The sequence below is a fragment of the Oratosquilla oratoria genome, chromosome 17, assembly GCF_046742065.1.
Source record: "Oratosquilla oratoria isolate Oo_2021 chromosome 17, ASM4674206v1, whole genome shotgun sequence".
NCBI classification, from domain to species: domain Eukaryota; kingdom Metazoa; phylum Arthropoda; class Malacostraca; order Stomatopoda; family Squillidae; genus Oratosquilla; species Oratosquilla oratoria.
This window is the reverse complement of record NC_134793.1, coordinates 6,227,638-6,249,513: the sequence shown is the minus strand read 5'-3', so window position 1 is coordinate 6,249,513 and position 21,876 is coordinate 6,227,638. Positions and strand designations below refer to the sequence as shown.

General features: G+C 38.1%; 1 protein-coding gene across 2 annotated transcripts in view; it reads right to left on the bottom strand.

The window, feature by feature from the left end:
• The window catches only part of LOC143034377 (somatostatin receptor type 2-like), a 252,509-nt gene that overhangs the window by 103,491 nt on the left and 127,142 nt on the right, over nt 1–21,876 (bottom strand). For both annotated transcript variants that reach the window (XM_076200339.1, XM_076200338.1), the window contains exon 2: nt 12,815–12,885. The gene's annotated coding sequence lies outside the window, so the exon portion shown is untranslated. The remainder of the gene's footprint in view (nt 1–12,814; nt 12,886–21,876) is intronic.

Genomic DNA, 21,876 nt, shown 5'->3' with positions numbered 1-21,876 from the left:
CGCAAAAAGAACAAATAGCCATCTTCAAAGCCCGAACTCTTAGGATTATTACGGGAAATATGGCAAGAAATCCCTCAAGATGATATTCGTGAACTAATCACTAGCAATCCTAGAAGGGTCCTTGCATTGGAAAAAGCAAAGGGGATGCCAACCAAGTATTAGTTATTCACATTGTGACCATTTATAAGCACTTTAAGTGTATCAATTGCTTGTTTAATAAATTAAACGATTTCTCTTGGTGTCTATTCAATTCTATCATCTCTGTATATATATATATATATATATATATATATATATATATATATATATATATATATATATATACACACACATACGAGTAGGAAGGGTGATGAGGTAAACGCCAAAAAACCGTAGGAGTTTTATCACTAACGTTTCGTCCTTAAAGGACTTCCTCTAATATATACTGTATATATATACATATATATATATATATATATATATATATATGTGTGTGTGTGTGTGTGTGTGTGTGTGTGTGTGTGTGTGTGTGTGTGTGCGCGTGTATGTTATAGCCAACCGTGAATCGAATGAGACTTTCAAATCTCCCGCCTGCTACTATCGAAGTTTTGAATTCGTCTCATCACCCCCAACGTAAAACCAACGTTGATCTTCATGACCATGAAACTATAAGCCACACACCCCTCGACTATATAAAGGGGCCGGCCCTCAGCCGACCCTCTCTCTTACCTACAACTCCTCCTGTGGACTTCACCTTCCTGGTCTCACCCCATCGCCGCTGTTGATTGTGCACCAAGTATAACGCAAATATAGTGTAAACCATTAACCTTGGACTTGAGTAATGTTATTAGTTATCTGTGTTAGAGTTATATAATTTCGTTAAATTTCAGTGAACTGTGTGTAGTATATTTTGTTTTGTTAGGAAAGTTTATTAATGTTATTCCTCAGAATACTGTGAGTGTATGCTTGTAAATGTAAAAACAGTAAAGCTTTATTTTTTCACTTATTGTAAATATATATTATTTAAGTTTCGCGCACACTTCCATCTTACCCATGCACCCTTATAAATGATCTTGCTTACATCCAGTCTTGTATAAGCTTTTCATCGGAACGGACCTTAATCTATCTATAATCTCAATACGTTCCACTTTAAAGTTACGGGCTTGCTCCCGAGCTGAAACTCGTCTTACCCTTAGACTCGAAATAAGTTACATACTTTCCATCAACTCAGGCCAAACCTAGCAAGCCCATGACAGTATGCATACATGTATATATGAATGAAAATATGTATGTATGCATGTATGTATGTGTGCGTGCATGCATGCATGTATGTATGTACGCACTATATGTTTGTATATCTGTCTTCGCTTGTTTTGATATTTCAAAGCAAAATGTTCGTAAGTCAGAAAGTTATTAGTAACACACTCTATAGTGAACGACAGAGTTCGTTGAAAGCACTTGCGCCTAATTTTTTCTATCTAGTCTATTTATCCATTTATCTTTATTCACGCCTACTTTTTTTACTTTTTTCTTTCTAGTTGTTTATCTAATTATCTTTATTCTGTCTATCTATTTTTGCTTGCTTATTTATTTGTTTGTGCAAATACACCTTTTGTTGTTGTTGTATTTATACAATGCTTTAGCTAATTGTAGTAAATATCACAAGCATCAGACGAGACATGTGTAATTAAGTACAATTCTGAAGACAAGGTAGATACTTCAAACTGACCCTCTTTATGTTATTCTGTCACCTTGGATGGTACTTTAAGTTGACGTCACACTAGGCTGACATGCTATTTGCTTTTGCTACTTCGTTTGAGTAGAAACGACTTCGGTTACAATATTCTAGACTTCCGTAACATCATCTCAACCACTCTGTCGATAAACCAATTCTTGTCTATTTCCTTCTTAAATCTAAAATTCTCCAATTTAAACCCATTACTACGAGTCCTTTTAGTTATGGACCAAAAGGTCTTCTGTCGGCATGCTCTTCCTTTGTCCTACCATGCTGTCTTAATATGATGACCTTTCCTGCAACACTCTTGTTAAAGCCCATGACCCACTTGAATACATCTATTAGATCACCCCGCACTCTACGTCATTCCAGAGAGTGTAAGTTAGTTTAGGCTTAGTTATAAATAATGAGAAAGTATCTAGAAGCTCTAAAAACACTGATTATATTGATCCCTCCATCTTTATCTCAGTACCTTCATATAAGCGTATAGGTTTGAGATAGTTAAGTTAGCTAATTTAGCTAAGTGGTCTCTGTTAGATAGAAAATAGCCCATGCTGAGAATTTGCCTCTTCTTCCTCCCCTCCTCCTCCTCCTCCCCTCCTTCTCCTTCTCCTCCTCCCCTCCTCCTTCTCCGCCCCTCCTCCTTCTCCTCCCCTCCTCCTTCTCCTTATTCTTCTCCTCCTCCTTCTCCCCTCCTCCTTCTTCTCCTCCTCCCCTCCTCCTCCTCCTCCCCCTCCTTCTTCTCCTCCTGCTCCTCCTCCTCCTCTTCTCGTCCTTCTCCTCCTTATCCACTTCTTCCCCTCTCCTCCTCTTCCTTCTCCTCCTCCTCCTCCTCCGTGCAGCATTTTGCTTTCGGCCGACGGAAGAACATTGGTATGACAGACACGTATCTATAATAACTATCATTCCGCAAGAAGCAGTGCCTCCCCCAATTGCCATTTCGCCGTCACGTTATTGGCCCAGGCAGCACCCGCTGATGCATTGGACAACGGCATGACCGAGAGGTACAGCTACACAGAAAACTATCGTTAGTAGGGGTGTCGAAACATTCGCTAATGAACATAACCTTATGTTACGGTAGGGTTGGTATTTCTGGGGTTCGAATTGTTCGAATTCCTTCTGAATGAATATGAATCGAATAATAGTTCCGGAGTTCATATGGATTCACTATGACATGATAATCTTATTTCCGATGGAGACTTCAACTTGTCTCAAATAGTTTCGTTGTTTTGTGTCAAAATGATTAGCGTGATTTACTAACGATAGTTTTCTGTGCAGCTGTACATTACGCCCGGCCGACGTGACCTAGAAAAAGAATGACCCATCACCGCTCAAAAGCGCTCAAGAAGGAACCAACTTAAAGAGGAGAGACCGGAGTGGACCGTCTTCGGTGGCTCTCGAAGAACTTCTTGGCCTGTAGCTCGAAGGACATGATCTCCACTACAGCCTTATCACACTGAGCTATATTATTTTCCTCCGAATCTTAGACCCACTACAGCCTTATCACACAGGTCTATTTTTTTTTCTTTTCTTTTTCTCCGACTCTTTAGACCTGATTTGCACCCCCCGAAGCTTTCGAGAAGGAATCTGATATCCCGGAGGAAAATAATTTTCTTCCTGCATATCAAATGACGTTCTATGTCGATAGTTGACGAGGAAAAATAGCCCAGCGTGATAAACGCCTTTAGGTCACCTCTATTGAATAATTATGAAATTCGGAAATAACCATATTTGATATGAATTGTTCTTAAGAATAAGAAAACGTCAGATGCGAGAATAGTTTTCTGGCATTCTCTAAATTCTCTTGCGGTTGCATGATTGCATGGTCACTGTGAACAAATTACTCCATTCTACAAATTGAACTCCATTGGTGATCCCATATATATATATATACATATATATATATATATACATATATACATATATATATATACATATATATATGTATATATAAATAAATATATACAGCACATGTGTGTGTGTGTGTGTGTGTGTGTGTGTGTGTGTGTGTGTGTGTGTGTGTGTGTGTGTGTGTGTGTGTGTGTGTGTGTGTGTGTGTTCAATAAGCTGCGCAGTAGCCCAGTGGATACCGTGTCAAACTCATGAGCAGGTGGTCGCGAGTTCGATTCCCGGGACCCGCTGCGGGCTTCCTGCGTTAGTTCCCGACAGCCCTGGCCAGGCGGGGAAACGACCTAACATCGGCCTGTAAAAACTAAGCGGTTTGACCGCAAGTTACAGAGTTTTGCCCTAATAGATGTTTTTAACTCCCTACTACGTTAGAGTGGGATTCTAATTTTATTATATATATATATATATATAAATATATATATATGTATGTATATATATATATGTATAATATATATGTATATATATATATATTTATATATATATATATATAATGGCAATCTATATGGTGAGTTAGTTATTATGGTTGCCATTATTGTGCAATTAGATAATTCTAGATCGTTCAAACTAGATCACTCTGTGACTGAGGACAAAGACACTGCTGCCGTGTTCCTTTGCGTGCCATAATAAACGAAATACACTTTGACATAGTCACGCTACTCTAAAAAGAAAATGGAGCCTTTTTATATTCATGCGCACGTATCAAACATTCAAACGTTTTTTTCGCGATAGAATGTATCACGCCCTGAATGAGCATATAAATTTTATGATCTTTTTTTTTTTTTTTTTTTTTTTTTTTTTTTAACAAATCAGCTACTAATAAGAGTTGGGAGCCCGCTAGTCGAAGTCGAAGTGACGGAGGTTCGAATTCTGCAGCCAGCGAGTTGGACCAAGAGCATGATTCCTCAAATTGTACGCTACAAAGTCCTCTGTAAGGGACACCGTCCTAGCTTCCTGATAAGGGGGAGTTCGCGACCTTAAACCGATTCAATCATTGATAAGAATTATTGGGGGGGAAAATCCGTTTTCCTAGAGTGAGCTGTCCATGTGAATGAGTTTACAACTAGTGCGGATGGAATATCCTATTAGTGGAGAGCGAGAGAGAAATGCAAATGAAATCGACGCAACGTCGTGTTTACAACGAGCCCGCTTTATGTTTACTGTTGAACGGAAAACGATACCAAACCTTCACACAAAAACAATTTCATCCTGAATTGTTACACTATATAGCAACGTTTCCCAACATTTCCGACCCCTGGTGTCATGTCTAAGAAGTCCAGCACCCCTTATCTTGTTATTAGAAGGATAAAAGAAAGTGAAGTGTGCTGCTTAATGATTTATTTTTTTGATTCCCTAGAACTGAAACAAATTGACAATATTGTTTGTAGAAGAAATAAGAACACCGTAGAAAAATAAAATGGGATGGAAAAAGTCAAATATGCACAGCTAGGTAATCATTGATTCATATATCAATGTGATTTTTGGGTGCATTACTTCTCAGCACTCCTGTAATTGATTTCAGCACCCCAGGTTGGGAAAGGCTGCAGTATACAGGATGAATATCAACGTTAGTATTCGGTATTTTCCTCTAAGAACGTTTCATCCTTAATTGGTTTAATGTTTAAGATATGTTTTGATCTGTACGATTATATATCGCTCAACGATGATCGTCCATGGGTAAGTGATAATCGTTAAACGATTCCCTGGAGCAACGATTCTTTGTTTTTTTAATGAGGTTGTTTTGCTTTGAGCTGCAAGTACGAGATTGCTGATCATTCTAACGGTCTGGGAAGTAATACACACATCACATTGATATATGTATCAGTGATTACCCAGTTGTGCACATTTGACCTTTTCCATGCTATTTTATTTTCCTAGTGTGTTCTTATTTCTTCTACAAATAATATTGTCAATTTGTTTCAGTTCTAAGGAATCGAGAAAATAAATCATCAAGCAGTACATTTCACTTTCTTTTATTCTTCTAATAACAAGATAGGGGTGCTGGACTGCTTAGACATGACAACAGGGAATGCTATGGTCGGAAAAGGTTGGGAAACGTTGGTCTAACCTAGTGGTTCCCAAACTATCTTACCTATCAGTAGACCCGCACGTCCCTACTCCCCCTTTTGTTCATGTGAAATGATTCTTGCTTTTTTTCCTTAGCATTGCTCAGGAAAATAGATTTCTGTTTGTAAGGAGAACTAGCTTAATAGAAAACGGGTTGGAGTGATTAATATAATTATACTTTGCATTATGTAATGGCAGATATTTGTTCTTTGAATGATTTTATTATTCTAACCGAACCTACCAACGCGTTCATTCAAATATGATGCCAGGATATGCTTCAACCGCCATTGGCTGGGGTAGGCATGGAGCATTAGGACAAATATCAGTTTTGATTTTTCAACTTTTTTTCGCGAAAGTCCATCCGACTTCCTCAGTTGATCAGAATATATTTAAAGATAATTTAATGAGTTTACAAAGGCCTTGCTCTCTCTCTCTCTCTCTTTCTCTCTCTCTCTCTCTCTATATATATATATACATATATATATATTATATTATATATATACATATTATATTTAAAATAGATATTATAAGTTTTCAGTATTTTCATTAGTTTACCCAACAGTTTCAATTAGACCATCATTATCATCATCATCGTCGTCGTCGTCGTCGTCATCTTATCATCACCATCATCGTCATCATCATCATTATCTTTCAGCTGTGATATTAAATTTAATTGTGCACTCTACTATCATATGGTCGTTACTTATATCTATTTTGTTGGTAACAGAATCATTGCTTTTGCTGTTGCCCTCACCTCCTGATATGATGTTTAATTCGTTATGTGTTGTTCTATTTCGACTTTCCCCAACCTATTTTCTTATGTTGCAGTTCTATGCAAACTTGACGAGTCTGTGCGCTTCAAGGAGTCCGTTCAGGTTGTGGCATACGTTGTGCCATCTTATTTCCCATCTATGTGCTGTTTTATTTTTATTTATTTATTATTTTTTTGTATATGGTAAAGGAAACTGTATAGTGCAATGACTGTCACTTTTTAGGATTACAAGAGCGATTATCTATAGCCCATCCCACTAGTCTCACCTGTGACACCTCCTCGGCGTGGCAACATGGTGGGGGGGGGGGGGGGCTAAAGCGCTGCTACGTGTCATGGAATTGATTCAGATCGTTGTTGTAATCCTAGAAAAAGATACTCATTGTACTATACAGCTTCCTTTACTACATATAGAATATAGAAAAAACAATTTCTAATAACACATAGATGGGAAATAAGAGAGAGAGAGAGAAGATAGAGAGAGAGAGAGAAGATAGAGAGAGAGAGAGAAGATAGAGAGAGAGAGAGAAGATAGAGAGAGAGAGAGAAGATAGAGAGAGAGAGAGAAGATAGAGAGAGAGAGAGAAGATAGAGAGAGAGAGAGAGAGAAAGAGAAGAGAGAGAGAGAGAGAGAGAGAGAGAGAGAGAGAGAGAGATAGGCATGTGCTAAGAATGGCTAGTAGTTAATCACAACTAATGCCACACACTGAACGGACTCCTTGAAGCGTACAGACTATAGCATCTCGCTTCTATCATTCCTCTCACCTACGCCAAACTTCCTAACTTATGATCTACTTGTCATGTTCTTATTTACTTACGCATTGATATTCCCTACTACCAATGTGTATTTATTTTTTCTTTATCCATTACTTGACTTAACCATCATGCATACAACTACCAAAAGGTGCTTCCCCCCTTACAAGGTGGGTTGCCATGCGAGGCATGCACCCACTCTTCACCATTCCAAACACATCCAACACAGTGCTCCATGCCAGAACTCCTGATATCCATTCCTCTGAATTCACTCTCCCCCCAAGAGAACAGAGCCCATCTGGCCTTATAAGTTACCTGAAGAGGCTGGATGACCGAATTGCAAATAACTGTCCAGGATGTAACAACTCATCCCATACTACAGTATACAACACATTATGGAAGACTGCAGTGTACACAGTCAAGCACGCCAACACCACAATACATACTCTATAAAGGACTTGTGGGAAAATCCCCGTTCATAATATTCCTCAGGGAGACGGGACTACTCGAGCAGGCAGTCCAGGGAACAACAACAACAACAACAACAACAACAGTTTGTTGTCCCTTTTATTTTCAGTTCTCTTGTATGAAGGCCATCTCTGCCCTTTGTCCACTACTCGGGTCAGAACCGATGATCCAGGAGCAGGACCCAACAGCCGATGTTGGTTTATCCCCACAGCCTCCTTACACAGTGATTCTACACCCTTTTCCACTCAAGATTACACGAGACAAAAAATAAATCTCTTTGGGCTGAATCAATCTAGCATCCACTTACAACCACTCTCTATTCATACATATCTCTTACCTCTCCCTTCCATGCTCTACAGACATTCCCCTCGTACCCAAGCCCTCCCTTCATTCCATCCATCCATCCATCGGTTTTCCCCTTTAGTTTACTCCATCCATCTCTACCTTCTACACTTTTTTCTAATCTCCCTCTGTTCATTCTTTCCATATGCCCAAACTACGCAAGTAGTTTTGTGACCAACTCTTTCGACACTCCCATTTCTGTCCTCACTCTCCGCCTCATTTCATGTCTCACCCTATACATGTTCAGTAACCCCCAAAGGAGTGTACTACATACACATGAATTATTTTTTATTTTCTTCTTAATGTTTACATATCCGCTTAGAAATTCTGCTCCTCTCGTTATACAGTATATGTTTATTCCCATATTGCATCGCTCGGCGCAGAAGATTTAATCAACTACACGGTACGTAACACAGGCAAAGACGACATAAAAATAATTTGCCGAGGCGAGGCTCATACACACGCACTCGCCTCCCTCCTTCCCTCCCTCCCACTCTCATCCTTGCTTCGGTTCATTCCCCGAGAAATAATAACAGATTGAGTTTGAGGAGGAGAGATGATGTTGCAAGATAGCCTTTGCCTCCTATACGTGAAGGAATAGGACGATGTAAAGTGAATTTTCCGTTTCAGTGGTTCACAATTATTCATTCATTTGTCTATTTCTATATTTATTTAATCAATTTCAATTCTATTTTTTATTGTAGCCTTTGATAAGCCTATCGTCCATCCAGGCTTTCGTCTGGCGAAGCTGTGTTTGGCAAGAGGCTTAGACGTTTTCACACTGAGCTAATTTTCCTACGACTGCTAGAGCAGATTTGCATGTTTCGGGAAGGAATTTGATATTCTGGAGGAAAATAATTTTCCTCCAGAATATCAAATTACATTCTATGCCAATTATTGAGAAAACAAAATAGTTTGCCATAGTGATCCTATGGCGGGAAAATTTCTGAAGGTGAGCGTTACCGCCAACTAATTGGAGGTTGAAGGAAAAATAGCCCAGTGTGATCATCCCGTTTATGGCACAGCCCACTTCGCCAACGTGAAGGTACACCAGTGGAAGTGTACGTTCACTTTTTTTTTTTTCTTTTTTTAAGACCTAACTTCTATTTTGGTCTCTTTTATTTAGTGTCTTTAAGCCATGATTAAGCCTTATTAACCCCGATGACCCCCCCCTCCTCGAATAACAGGGTTTATGGGGGAAATAGGGTTACCTGACAAATTACTTGGGGTATTATAAATCAACTGAAAAAATGTCTTGCTGAATACCGTTAGAATAATTTGAATGTGTGTGTGTGTGTGTAACCAACGTAAACTAGAAAGTACTGCATACATAACTTACCCCTCCCCCCCGGGAAAGACAGCAGTAGCAGTATGTACAGTAGCAGTATGTACAGTAGCAGTATGTACAGTAGCAGTATGTACAGTAGCAGTATGTACAGTAGTAGTAGTAGTAGTAGTAGTAGTAGTAGTAGTAGTAGTAGTAGTAGTAGTAGGTCGAGAACTGTTCTTTTATTTAGCGGTATTTGGGCCTCATGAAGCACTATTAGTAAATGTGCCTGCGAAGGCCATCTTATCTGGTGCTTATCGATTCGTCAGACCGACATAACCACAATTCTTTACTTCTCAAGACGACCTGCCATGAAATGCTGGGTATATTTCAGACGATAGCATTTCCGACAAAAGTGCGGGAAACTTTGTTCGTTATTGAACTGTCGTAAGTTGTATAAACCATGTTCTTGAAGCTATTATGTTTCTTCCAAATTTCTGGCCTGAAGTTGTGGCAGATCTTCAGGGCAGTGCCCACTACAAGCTATACTTCACTGTCAAGCTTCCCCCACCTATAAACTATTGATGTACATTGAAACGGTTCTCGAAAAGTTACAAGACTTTCCGATCCTTTTTACATATATGTATTTTCCAACGTTTGCAAAATATAGGAAACCGATATACATATATATCAAAATGTGAAAGCCATCTCAACACTTTCGTGTCAAATTTTGACTCATGAGTGTTCTAGCTGCCGTCAAGCTAGAACAGGGAAATCATAAGAGACATCAATAGTCTAAACTTATTTCGATTGGCATTTGGCGTCAATATTTGACTCTTATACTAAAGGAAACCAGTATACACGTTAGCAAAAAAAAAAAATAGTCCAATTATACCGTACACTGAGACAGCGGTGCGAGATTTTCCACAAAAATAGAATGGCTGGTAAACCACAGTTCATAACAATAACAACTTTACGTGAGTAAAATTGTTAGGACACGTCTTGGGCCCAACACGGGCCTAACTGGGTTAAGATATTATTACCTCTATACATAAGCTCGGAGTCTAAACCGAGTAAAAACGTTTGGCATTAGCTACAATGTAATTCTTCTCAACAGTGCAACATAAGGCAAATAGGATAGCCGAGATAAGTGATGCCTTGAGAACCACAAACGTTGAAGAATCACAAAGACGAATCACTCCGACCAGCTGTAACGGTACGTCATAGCAAGAGATATAAATAACACAAGGAAAAGAAAATTCATCAAGGGTTGCACACATGCGAAAAAGCATCACGGTGAAGTTTATATTCACGAGGGATCGGAAGAGGCTGCGGAACATAAACTCTCTTGATAAAAAAAAGTCGTCAATGTCGACGTAGAGAGCCGGAGCAGCGGTAGAGGAACATGGCCGAGTGTACGCTGCGACTAGTTAGAAGTTTTTAATTTTAGCTTGGGCGCAGACCTTATGTACGGGAGTGCATCTTTCATCGTTGCAAAAATAACATATTTATTATGATAGGACTTGTGAATATAGAAATGTATGAAATATTTAGAAAAGTAGTTACATATCTGTAAAGTTCTGATACCTCTACGCTGTTGTTATTCTTAGAACGACAGGGCAAAACATTATGTATACACATAGACATAGCTTTCATTGTTATCATATTAACACAGTTTTGTTTACAAAACATTAGATTTATTATATAATAACTACTACACACAGAGGTATACAAATACTTAAAAGCGAAATATATATTTGTTTTGCTCTGATATGTCATGGCCAAGTTTGGGAGATCGTAATGGAACGCACGCACGTACGAATCATTCTTCTCATGTCATTTGCTTTACTCTCTTTTGTTATTCTTTCTTCGCACTCCTTTGCTAACATTGTAGCTTCGTTCATGTATAGATGACGTAAATAGTTTTCGGAGTCAAGAATGCTTATACAGACCAGAATGTTCATGGTATCTTAATATGCTTCTGTAAACAAACTCGAGGTCGCTTACACTCGCTACCCCAACCCTCTCACACCTGTGTTCGAGGTTCACACACGCTTACGTGCAAAACTAATACACACGAACTTTTAACCGTTTCGCTGCGTTGTGCGACTCTTGCATCTGTTCCGCCTGCCACCATGTGATTTTATTTATTGGAAGAACAGCAGTGATAGAGATTGTATCCTTTGATAAGGGGAGACGAGAATTAATCAGATGAAAGGAGTGTGTTGTAATAAGCACCGAAAATGTTTTAAAGGATCCTTTCTAATGAGGTTGGATACCCCTTAAAAAGGTTGGATGCCTCATAAGGTCACTGGATTATTTTTACAGGATTCGGATCCTCTAAGAAGAATCTAGCCCCTTAAAGAGGTATCAAACTCCTTCAAAAAGGATCTACCGTAACCCAATTAAGAATTATCCAATCTTTTTTTTTAGAATCCAATCTCCCTCAAATTTAATAGAACCGTTGTGTAACCTAAGGTTGCTTTGCACCTCTAATCTCGTTATGCAAACGCCAAGAATATTTCAAATCTTCCTATCTGACGTCACATCTCCATAGAGAAGACTGATGACAGAAATATCTTAATTCTAGAGTAAGGGATACCGCTCTGAGTTGATTGAAATTGCTAGACAAAACAAAAAATGCTAACAATTTGCGCAGGTCGTTTCAGGGTTATGTGTGTATATATACTGTTATAAACAGTATACTGTTATAAACAGTATACATATACACATTTCTATAAAAACATTTCAGTATTATACTTCGCTATTGCCGTCAGCTGGACAACAATAACAACAACAAATAAAAAAAACAAGAGTAACAAAAATAATAACATCAATAACAAAAATAATATTATCATCAACAGCAACAGTAACAAAGGCAAGAAAAATGTGTATTGTTTCAATTAGAAGGCTTTGCATAGAAACACACAGCAGGAAAAACATACGATCTTGTTCAAATAAACGCGCTTGCACCCCAGAAGAGGTAGAATCATACAGCTGGCCAAGGAGAGAGACTAAGGGTTATCACACTGGGCTATTTTTCCTTCAACATTCAGATTAACAATTGACATAGAATGTCATTTGATATATTGGAGGATTTTGTTTTTCCTACGGCATATCTGATGTCTTTCCGAAAAGTGCGGAATGCAAATCTGCTCAAAAAGTCGAAGGAAAAATAGCCCAATGTGATAACGCCTTTAATGAGAGCAGAAGCAAGGAAGGACAGTAGAATTCAAAATCAATTAGTATATACACTTTTTATAAATGAAAACTAAATTGTTTAAGACCAAACAAACTTATTATAAATGATCGATGTTAAGCAACATTGGGAACCCCTAGAAACAGGAAATCTCTAATATTGGGAACGAATAATTGAAAGTGCTTCTGGTATCCTTAATTCTCTAATCTAAAAAAAAAAAAAAAACATCGTCCCGAATTTTGGAGAAGTTTCAAAATTTTAGAAACTCTTATTATAATGTCATAGGTAGAAATTGAGACATCTTTACATAACAAATCTTATCAAACTTACATGAATCTCTCCTCTTTCGTGGGCGTTCTTGTAGTGCTGAAGAAGCGATTCCATTTCAGAAACTGTCTCCCCTGAAATGGACAAAAGATCTAAGTTAATGTAACGCCATCTTAACACTCTGCTCAGTCCTAATATTAGTTATTAGGTCGGCTACATCTAACCCTGTTATTTCATGTTACGTGATAGTTATTTTATTTTATTTTATTTTATTTTATTAAAAAATCGAGATGCAAGAAGGCACAGTAAATATATCATTGCTCCAGAATGGATACAGAACACAATAAAAAAAAATATATATATCTATGTATATTATATATATATATATATATATATATATATATATATATATATATATATATATATATAAAACACGTGAATAAAGATATTTTGCTTGAAACCACGAGGAAATCAAAGATCGGAATACTGAACGTTTTCGTCTAAGACATTTTCAAAGTGTCTTAAATAGACACTTTGAAAGTGTCTTAAATAGACGAAAACGTTCAGTATTCCGATATTTAATTTCCTCGTGGTTTCAAGCAAATATATATATATATACATATATATATATGTGTGTATATATGTATATGTGTATATATATATATACATATATATATATGAGAAGCAGCGGGTTCGAATCCTCTGCGCGACGGTCATGGAGATTGTCATATATACAGTATATAAAAAAAAATATATATATATATATGTGTGTGTGTGTGTGTGTGTGTGTGTGTGTGTGTGTGTGTGTGTGTGTGTGTGCGCGTGTGTATATGAGCGCGCGCGCGTTTGTAAACACAGATAAAAATAAGAGTCTTTAGAATTTTATTCACAAACACTTCATCCCTACCAAGACTTCCTCAGTGTACATACAGACAATGCAGTAAAATCTTCAACTTATTCATTACGTCTACAAGATTGATTACCTCGCTGCGTTCCTCCTAGTCCCTCTCCCCCTCCCACCCGTCCCCTTCGCCTCATTATCCTCCAACCGAAATGTCGCTTTTCCCAATGTTATAAATTCTTCTCGATGATTCTTCGCTCGCCTACATTTGCATCTCCGTTTTCTTCTCTGTTCCAGCCCGGAAGGTGTTCGTATCTATCAAAATCACTTCTTAAAACGTTAGGCGACACCTGATAGAATTCTATGTAATTCTTGTCCCAGTTTGTGACTTTTGAAATTCTTATAGTTGTAATATGATACATATATTTGTTTGATTATACCATATAGTTGATCCTGTATTTTGCATTAGCCCTGCCGAAAGAGTTCACTGGTGTCATTTCATAGATAATTTTCTCATGGTTGTCGACAAGGGATATGGTTTGTCATTTCTCGAATTATCTTATCCAAAGACATTATCACACTGGGCTACTTTTCCACCAACCTCCAATTAATCGACGGTACCTCCTAACTCTAAAAAACTGAAGGAAAATTATTTTCCTCCAGTGTATCAGATTCTTCCCCCGAATGCTGCGGGCTGCAAACTTGCTCCAACAGTTGAAGGAAAGATAGCCCAGTGTCATAACGCCTGAAGTAGTACTGACGATTTCACGATATACTGTACAATGTAATAGCTGTTTTGATAAATGGATATGAGTCACACACGCATAATTCACATGTATATATATATATATATTGGTGAAGCGTGGCAGGAGATTCTCTCTGAGGCATATTCTGTTAAAAACGACAGCAAAAGAATTATTGATTAGTTTTTTCCGTGAGCTCTCAAGCTTGCGAAAAGTAGATTTTTGGTAGGGGGAAAGGGAGTAAATCAGATTTCCAAAATTCATAGGAAACACAAAAGTTATAATAGACACAAAAGTATAGTACACAATAAACACAATACAAGAAATTAATACAAGAAATACAGCAAAAACAAAATACAAGCACAACAAAATAGTTATCAAGACGTTTCGCAGATCTTTCTGCATCCTCAGTTGAAGTGAAAAGAAAGGGAAAGGGAGCATATTTTAAATGAAATGGGAAGCACGGGGAGAAGTCACCGTGTTGCAACTGGGGGAAGTCACACGCAGGACCACAAACACTGGGAGAGATCTCCGCCAACTTGTGATCTCTCCAGTGTTTGTGGTCCTGCGTGTGACTTCCCCCAGTTGCAACACGGTGACTTCTCCCCGTGCTTCCCATTTCATTTAAAATATGCTCCCTTTCCCTTTCTTTTCACTTCAACTGAGGATGCAGAAAGATCTGCGAAACGTCTTGATAACTATTTTGTTGTGCTTGTATTTTGTTTTTTGCTGTATTTCTTGTATTAATTTCTTGTATTGTGTTTATTGTGTACTATACTTTTGTGTCTATTATAACTTTTGTGTTTCCTATGAATTTTGGAAATCTGATTTACTCCCTTTCCCCCTACCAAAAATCTACTTTTCGCAAGCTTGAGAGCTCACGGAAAAAACTAATCAATAATTCTTTTGCTGTCGTTTTTAACAGAATATATATATATATATATATATATATATATTTATATATATATATATATATATTATATATATACATATATATATATACATATATATACATATATATACATATATATATACATATATATATATATATTAATAATATAGTATTATCATATTAGTTATATAATGTATATCTGCTTATATATCTTGAACTATATGAATACATGGATACAACTCCTAAAATGTACATTTCAATTACTTTCAACTATCTGTCTATGTACAAAATGTTTCTTGTCCCTTAAGCCCTGTTCACACTAGCGGTTTGAACCGTGCGGAAACCGCAGCGGTACCGCACAGTCAAGGAAAAATCGCGGTTGTGAGTGAACCGCCTCCATTGTAATGGAACCGCTACGGTTCAAACTGCGGCGACTGAAGCCGCTAGTGTGAACAGGGCCTCATAAGGTTGTTAGCCTATTTTCAACTGAAAGAGTAAATGTAAACACTGTATTTATGTTCTGCTGTTTTTGTTCTAAAAGTTAGTACAAAAAAGTCAAACTTAACCAAGCTTTATTTACTGCATATTAGCGTGGAAATGATATCACAATGTTGAGAGATTATTAGTAATTAGTTATTATTAGCTCGTTATTAGTAATGATGTCGGTGGAATGGGGTCTACCTCAGTATCACGCAAAGACATTTTTCACTTCTTCCTATTTTACATTTGAAATATCTATTTTTTCTATCGAATTGTTACGTTATTAAGTTAGGTTAGGTTAGCTTATATTAGGTTAGGAGCTATCAAACAGCATAAATTACATGTTATCCGTGCTTGCGTGATACTGGAATTTTACCGAAGGATTAACAAAAGTAACTGTTGACTATTGTTGCAAGCAGCAAAAATTTAATTTCTTCCTTATAATGAAATCTGGCCCGTGACTCACCCTAGAGCAGAAAATCCTGCGCCCTCCATATGGCAACGTCCAATTCCAAAACGAAAATTCCGATTCATAAATGCAACACAGAAAGTCGTTTCTGAATTTCCAACCATTACAAAACACTTATTGCATATTCCTCTTTTCATCTCTACCCCCCTCTCCCTCCCTCCCCACCTCTCTCTCTCTCTCTCTCTCTCTCTCTCTCTCTCTCTCTCTCGTCTCTCCCTATATCTCAAACACAAACACACACACACACACACTCACACACACACACAAAATACAAAATAAAATATGATAGTAATGTGAATTTGCTCCCAAGTATAGAAACGCTGGTAAATTAGTCTGTAACAATAATCAATCTCTGTATATATATATATATATATATATAAATATATATATATATATATATATATATATATATATATATATATATATATATATATGTGTGTGTGTGTGTGTGTGTGTGTGTGTGTGTGTGTGTATCAGTATTTATGCTATTATCCCGACTGCCGGCATGTAATTTCAATCGGCCATGGGATATCCCCTCTCCCCTTCCCTGAGCAACAAAAGACGTGATTCATCAAAAGTCTTGAATCGTGTGCGAGACCTGTGATATGTGTGTGTGTCTATGCGTGTGTGTGTGTGTGTGTGTGTGTGTGTGTGTGTGTGTGTGATTCACCATGGTCCTGGATCACGCGTTGGACTCGTGATCGACAGCTATTACCCTCCCGAAAGAGAGCTCAGAGCTCATATATGACCGATCTATGGGTAATGCTGTGACCTTACATGCACACACACACACACACACACACACACACACACACACACACACAACTCCCCGCCCACGAGAGTTGGAGTAACAACCCGCAGCGCAGCGATACTGAAATTATTTCAGCCTTGGGCGGGATTCGAACCCGGACCGACCGCCGTAGTGGCAGCCGGGAACTCTACCAACCGCGCCATCGAGTCGTGTGTGTGTGTGTGTGTGTGTGTGTGTGTGTGTGTGTGTGTGTGTGTGTGTGTGTGTGTGTGTGTGTGTGTGTGTGTGTGTGTGTGTGTATCTACACATGTGAGTGTTTTAATGATTCCCATTGATTTGATTTAACTAAGATACGAATGCTATGCACGTACATTTTTTTCAATTACTGATAATTGCTTTTGTAAATGGTTCTTTGACATGAAGAACGAGACGTTCCAACGTGGATTCCATGATAATTAATAAAAGAAAATAAAAACGATAACTGGCAACATTCCAACACCAGAACACCTGATGTACAGTCACGAACAAAAGTTTGATCCACGCTACAGTTCTAACAACGTCAATATTATATATTTTTGTCAAGTAAGAAATATATTTCCCTAAATAATATTTAGCTCACAGTAAGGTAATTCCCTTGAATAGATAAAAAGAAAAAGGTTGCAATGTTTTTGAATTTGGTATGATGAAAAATTCAGAGTACGTCAAAAATTTTGCTCGTGAATGTACTTATGAAGTGGCCCCTATATCATACACCTTGGAAAAAGCACCATTACTCAGTTACAAATCCTTAACTAATAGTTAAATTCACCTGTTTAACTTGCTACTCCCCCAATGACTCAAGAATTACATATATGTTTTGCTTTATATTCACAAATAAAAATAAAAATTATATATCGAAAATCTTTGCATCTGGAAAAGGCTTATGACAGGGTAGACAGGAAGGCACTGTGGGAGGTATTGCAGATATATGGGATAGGAGGAAAGCTGTTAAGAGTAGTTAAGAGTTTTTACGAGAGTAGTAGAGCTTGTGTTAGGATTAGAAATGGAAAGAATGGCTTGAGGTAAAGGTGGGACTTCGTCAGGGATGTGTTATGTCGCCCTGGCTGTTCACTTTATACATGGATGGGGGTGGTACGAGAAGTAAATGCAAGGGTAGTGGGTCAGGGATTGGAGATGGTTAAAGAAAATGAAGAAAAGTGGGAGATAAGCCAGTTGTTGTTTGCTGACGACACGGCTCTTGTAGCAGGATCAGAGGAGGGATTGAGGAAGTTAATGACAGAGTTTGGAAAGGTGTGTGAAAGAAGTTGAAGATAAATGTGGGTAAAAGTAAGGTGATGAGATGTACAAGGGGAGAAAGTGGCAGCAGACTGGAAGTGAGTATTAAGGGAGAGAGACTGGAGGAAGTGGATAGTTTTAGATACTTAGGTGCGAATGTGGTAGGAGAAGGAGGGGTGGAAGTGGAGGTAGAATGTAGATTGAGAGAAGCGAGTAAATGCCTTGGTGGATTAAAAAGTGTAATGAGAAATTGACATTTGGGAATGGATGCTAAGACGAGATTGCATGAAGGAGTGATTGTGCCGACAGCACTGTATGGGACAGAAACATGGAACATAAGAGAGGAAGAGGAGTTTGAATGTGTTTGAGATTAAATGTCTGAGGAGTATGATAGGGGTTACTAGGCTGGATAGAGTGAGAAATGAGGTGAGGAGAAGAACGGGGGTGGAAAGGGAGTTGGGAGATAGGGTTGATGAAAGAGTATTGGGATGGTTTGGACACATGGAAAGAATGAGTGAAGAAAGATTAGTAAAAGAGGTGTGGAAGGCAGAGGTGGAAGGAGTGTAGGGATGACCCGTCATCCAGGAGGTCCAAAAATAAGAGGGAGGGAAGAAAGTGGAATTGAGTGGAGTATGTAGGGGATGGAATGGGTGGGATTGGTTTTTATGCCTTTGTTTTTTGGTTACCTCCCTTATAAGAGGGAAGAAAGCCTTTGGTATATGCATGCATGTATGTATGTATGTATGTATTACGTAAGTGGAGTAGGAAACACAGGAGTCTTAGTCTTGAGTTTATTCCTGACTAGTTTCGCAGGTATGTTTTTTCAAAGGAATGAAACTAGTCAGGAATAAACTCAAGACTAAGACTCCTGTGTTTCCTACTCCACTTACGTCAACCTGTCAGAATGTCTCAACGTATGTATGTATGTATGTATGTATGTATGTATGTATGTATGTATGTATGTATGTATGTATGTATGTATGTATGTAAAAACCAGGGACCAGAATTTCACTGATCTATAGCCTTGTGGAGAGTAGGTGACGGAACCCCACGAGCGTTGCGTGTACATTTATATAAATCACCAGGGTGATGCAGGACAGGACTCGTAGTAATAGATTCATATTGGGCAAATTTAGGTTCAAGAAAGATTAACAGATGGAATAGACTTTGTAACCATGTAGTGAGCGCTCAAACAATGATATAAGATTATATAGCTTTATGGACACGGATGAAAGGTCATATGGGACATGGAACTGCCTAGTGTGGGCCTTAGGGTCTCTTGCAGTCTCCTCCATTCGATGGCCGTGTGGAGAATAGGTGACGAGACCCTACGAGCGTTTCTCCTTTTATGTATGTATAGGTAATTAAAATTAGGCAGACGCATATGTGCACACACACACACACACACACACACACACACACACGTACACACACACACGCACGCACACACACACACACGCACACACACACGCACACACATGCACGCACATGCATACACACACACACAGAGAGAAGACCTATTAAATTGAGATAAAAGAAAAACAAAGGGACATGAAAAGAAACTCAAAAAGGACAGTTACAGAAGAGATCTGAAAAAACAGCTTTCCAAACAGAGTGGCGGATGTCTGGAACAAATTGGACAAAACAACAGTGTGTGCAAACACTATACAAAAATTTAAGAATAAACTAGATATTGCGAGATACAAAGACGGGTCTCCACTAGCATAGCTCCCCTTCCCGAATAATACAACTAAGTAAATACACACACACATTCACACACAAACAATAAGGCCCCGACAGACTGAATTTCAGGAAAGATTGGATTTATTTTTGTCAGCCTGTGATTGGTTCAAGGTATTTGATGATGTCATCCGATCGTCATTCCAATTAAGACCTAATTTATATATTTTTTTGTCTTCTAAAAAGTGTGCCTTGTGTTTTTATGATGCAATTCACTCTGCAACCATGAAAAATGCATTAATTAGCTTATTTATCTATTTTTTTCCATTTGGTTAGTGATCTATTTTATTAATCAATTCCTTTGTTTATCATTTTTTTTATTTAATGCCCAAGAGAAGAGACGAGTGATTTCCATTATCAAAGCCAATGGGAACAAAATAATGTCAACCAATCAGAACTGCTGTTAAATTCAGCATCCAAGAAAACAACAACCCTGCTCCTGATTTGTAACATCTGAAAGGTCGAGAACTCGAGCCTCCCCAAAATGGATCCCACGGGAGCTGTTGAGCTTTCGTCTCTGGGAGCAAATCCCACCTGTGGATTCTTCTTCCACCTTTAAGCCCGTCGCTACATCACGCTGTGACGTCATATCGTCGACTGACTCGGAACGACGCGAATACAAATGAAATTCGGAAGAGGTCTCAATTTTGAAACTTTTTGCCTCCCCCCCACCTCAAAAAAGTAGAGGATCCCAGAGGAAATAACTTTGTGTAGATAATCCTTACTGTCCGCAGTTTACTTCCAGTGGTACGGGTTAGGTAACGCATGCCTAGTGTCAAACATTAGGGCTTATCAAACAAGTTGACGCCAACTAGCAAAGACACAAGTGAAGATTGTTATTTATCACTTCCATTTGTAGCCTTCCTTATACGGAATTTAAGGCAAATTTGTCTTTTGGTCACCTCAAGCTGTAGATAGAGAAAACAAGAGTAAGCAAGTTGAAACTTGTTCTTTCTACGAATATAAGTGTTCTCATATCTGCACCAAAAGCATTTATTAAGAATATCAAATAATGTGGTAAATTCTTTTAGGTGACCTATGGCCATGGTGAATCTAACAATATTCATACTTCCTTGAATAATTTTTTAAAATAATTAAATATACCAAAAATCTGACCATTGATTTCGAAAGCAACATTTTGTGTTAAATTTCCAATTTTTTATTGTGGTACTACATGACGGTACTATGCTCTGTTAACATTGACGATGGTATTACCTTCTTGTAATACTAACGATAGTACCATAATCTGCTAATGCTAATTAGGTTATGTCTCGGTGATAGTATCATGTTTTTGTTACACTAACGATGAAGTTTCACTAATAGTGAAAAAAATAGGCAATGACGAGAAATTTCTCTCTCGTCTTTTCGTGATGTACGAGTATTTGCTTGCACAGGTCATTTCAAGGTCAAAGGGCAGGTCAAAGGTCAGGTCACTGGAGGTCATACGGTATCGCCTGATGTCTTGTCATCATTACAACTCACTCCAACCTTCGATAAATCGGCGGTACCGTAAAAAAAAAATCGCCTTAAATTCACGCTGGCAAAATATTTTATTTTCTAAAAAAAAAAATGTAATTTCATATGATGGAGGAAAATTCTTTTCCTCTAGCATACCAGATTCCTTCCCTGCTACCGTGACGAATACCTCAGTTACCATGTTACCGGCGGTCACCGTGAGAAATATTTTCGCCTTAGACGTGCCATGAGCATTGCAAAGATCTTACTTCCACCGTTAGCCCGTGAGTAATGATCACTTATTGAGAAAAACTCACATCAGAGTCACCATTATACGCTACTATTTCACTTCAGGATTGCAAATTCGCCCAGAATATACATCTTCCCATCCATTTCTGTAATGGGAATATAATAGGAAATGATAACCATTGTCAAGCAATTACGAGCTCCATCATGCTACAAATACAGGTTTACAAACT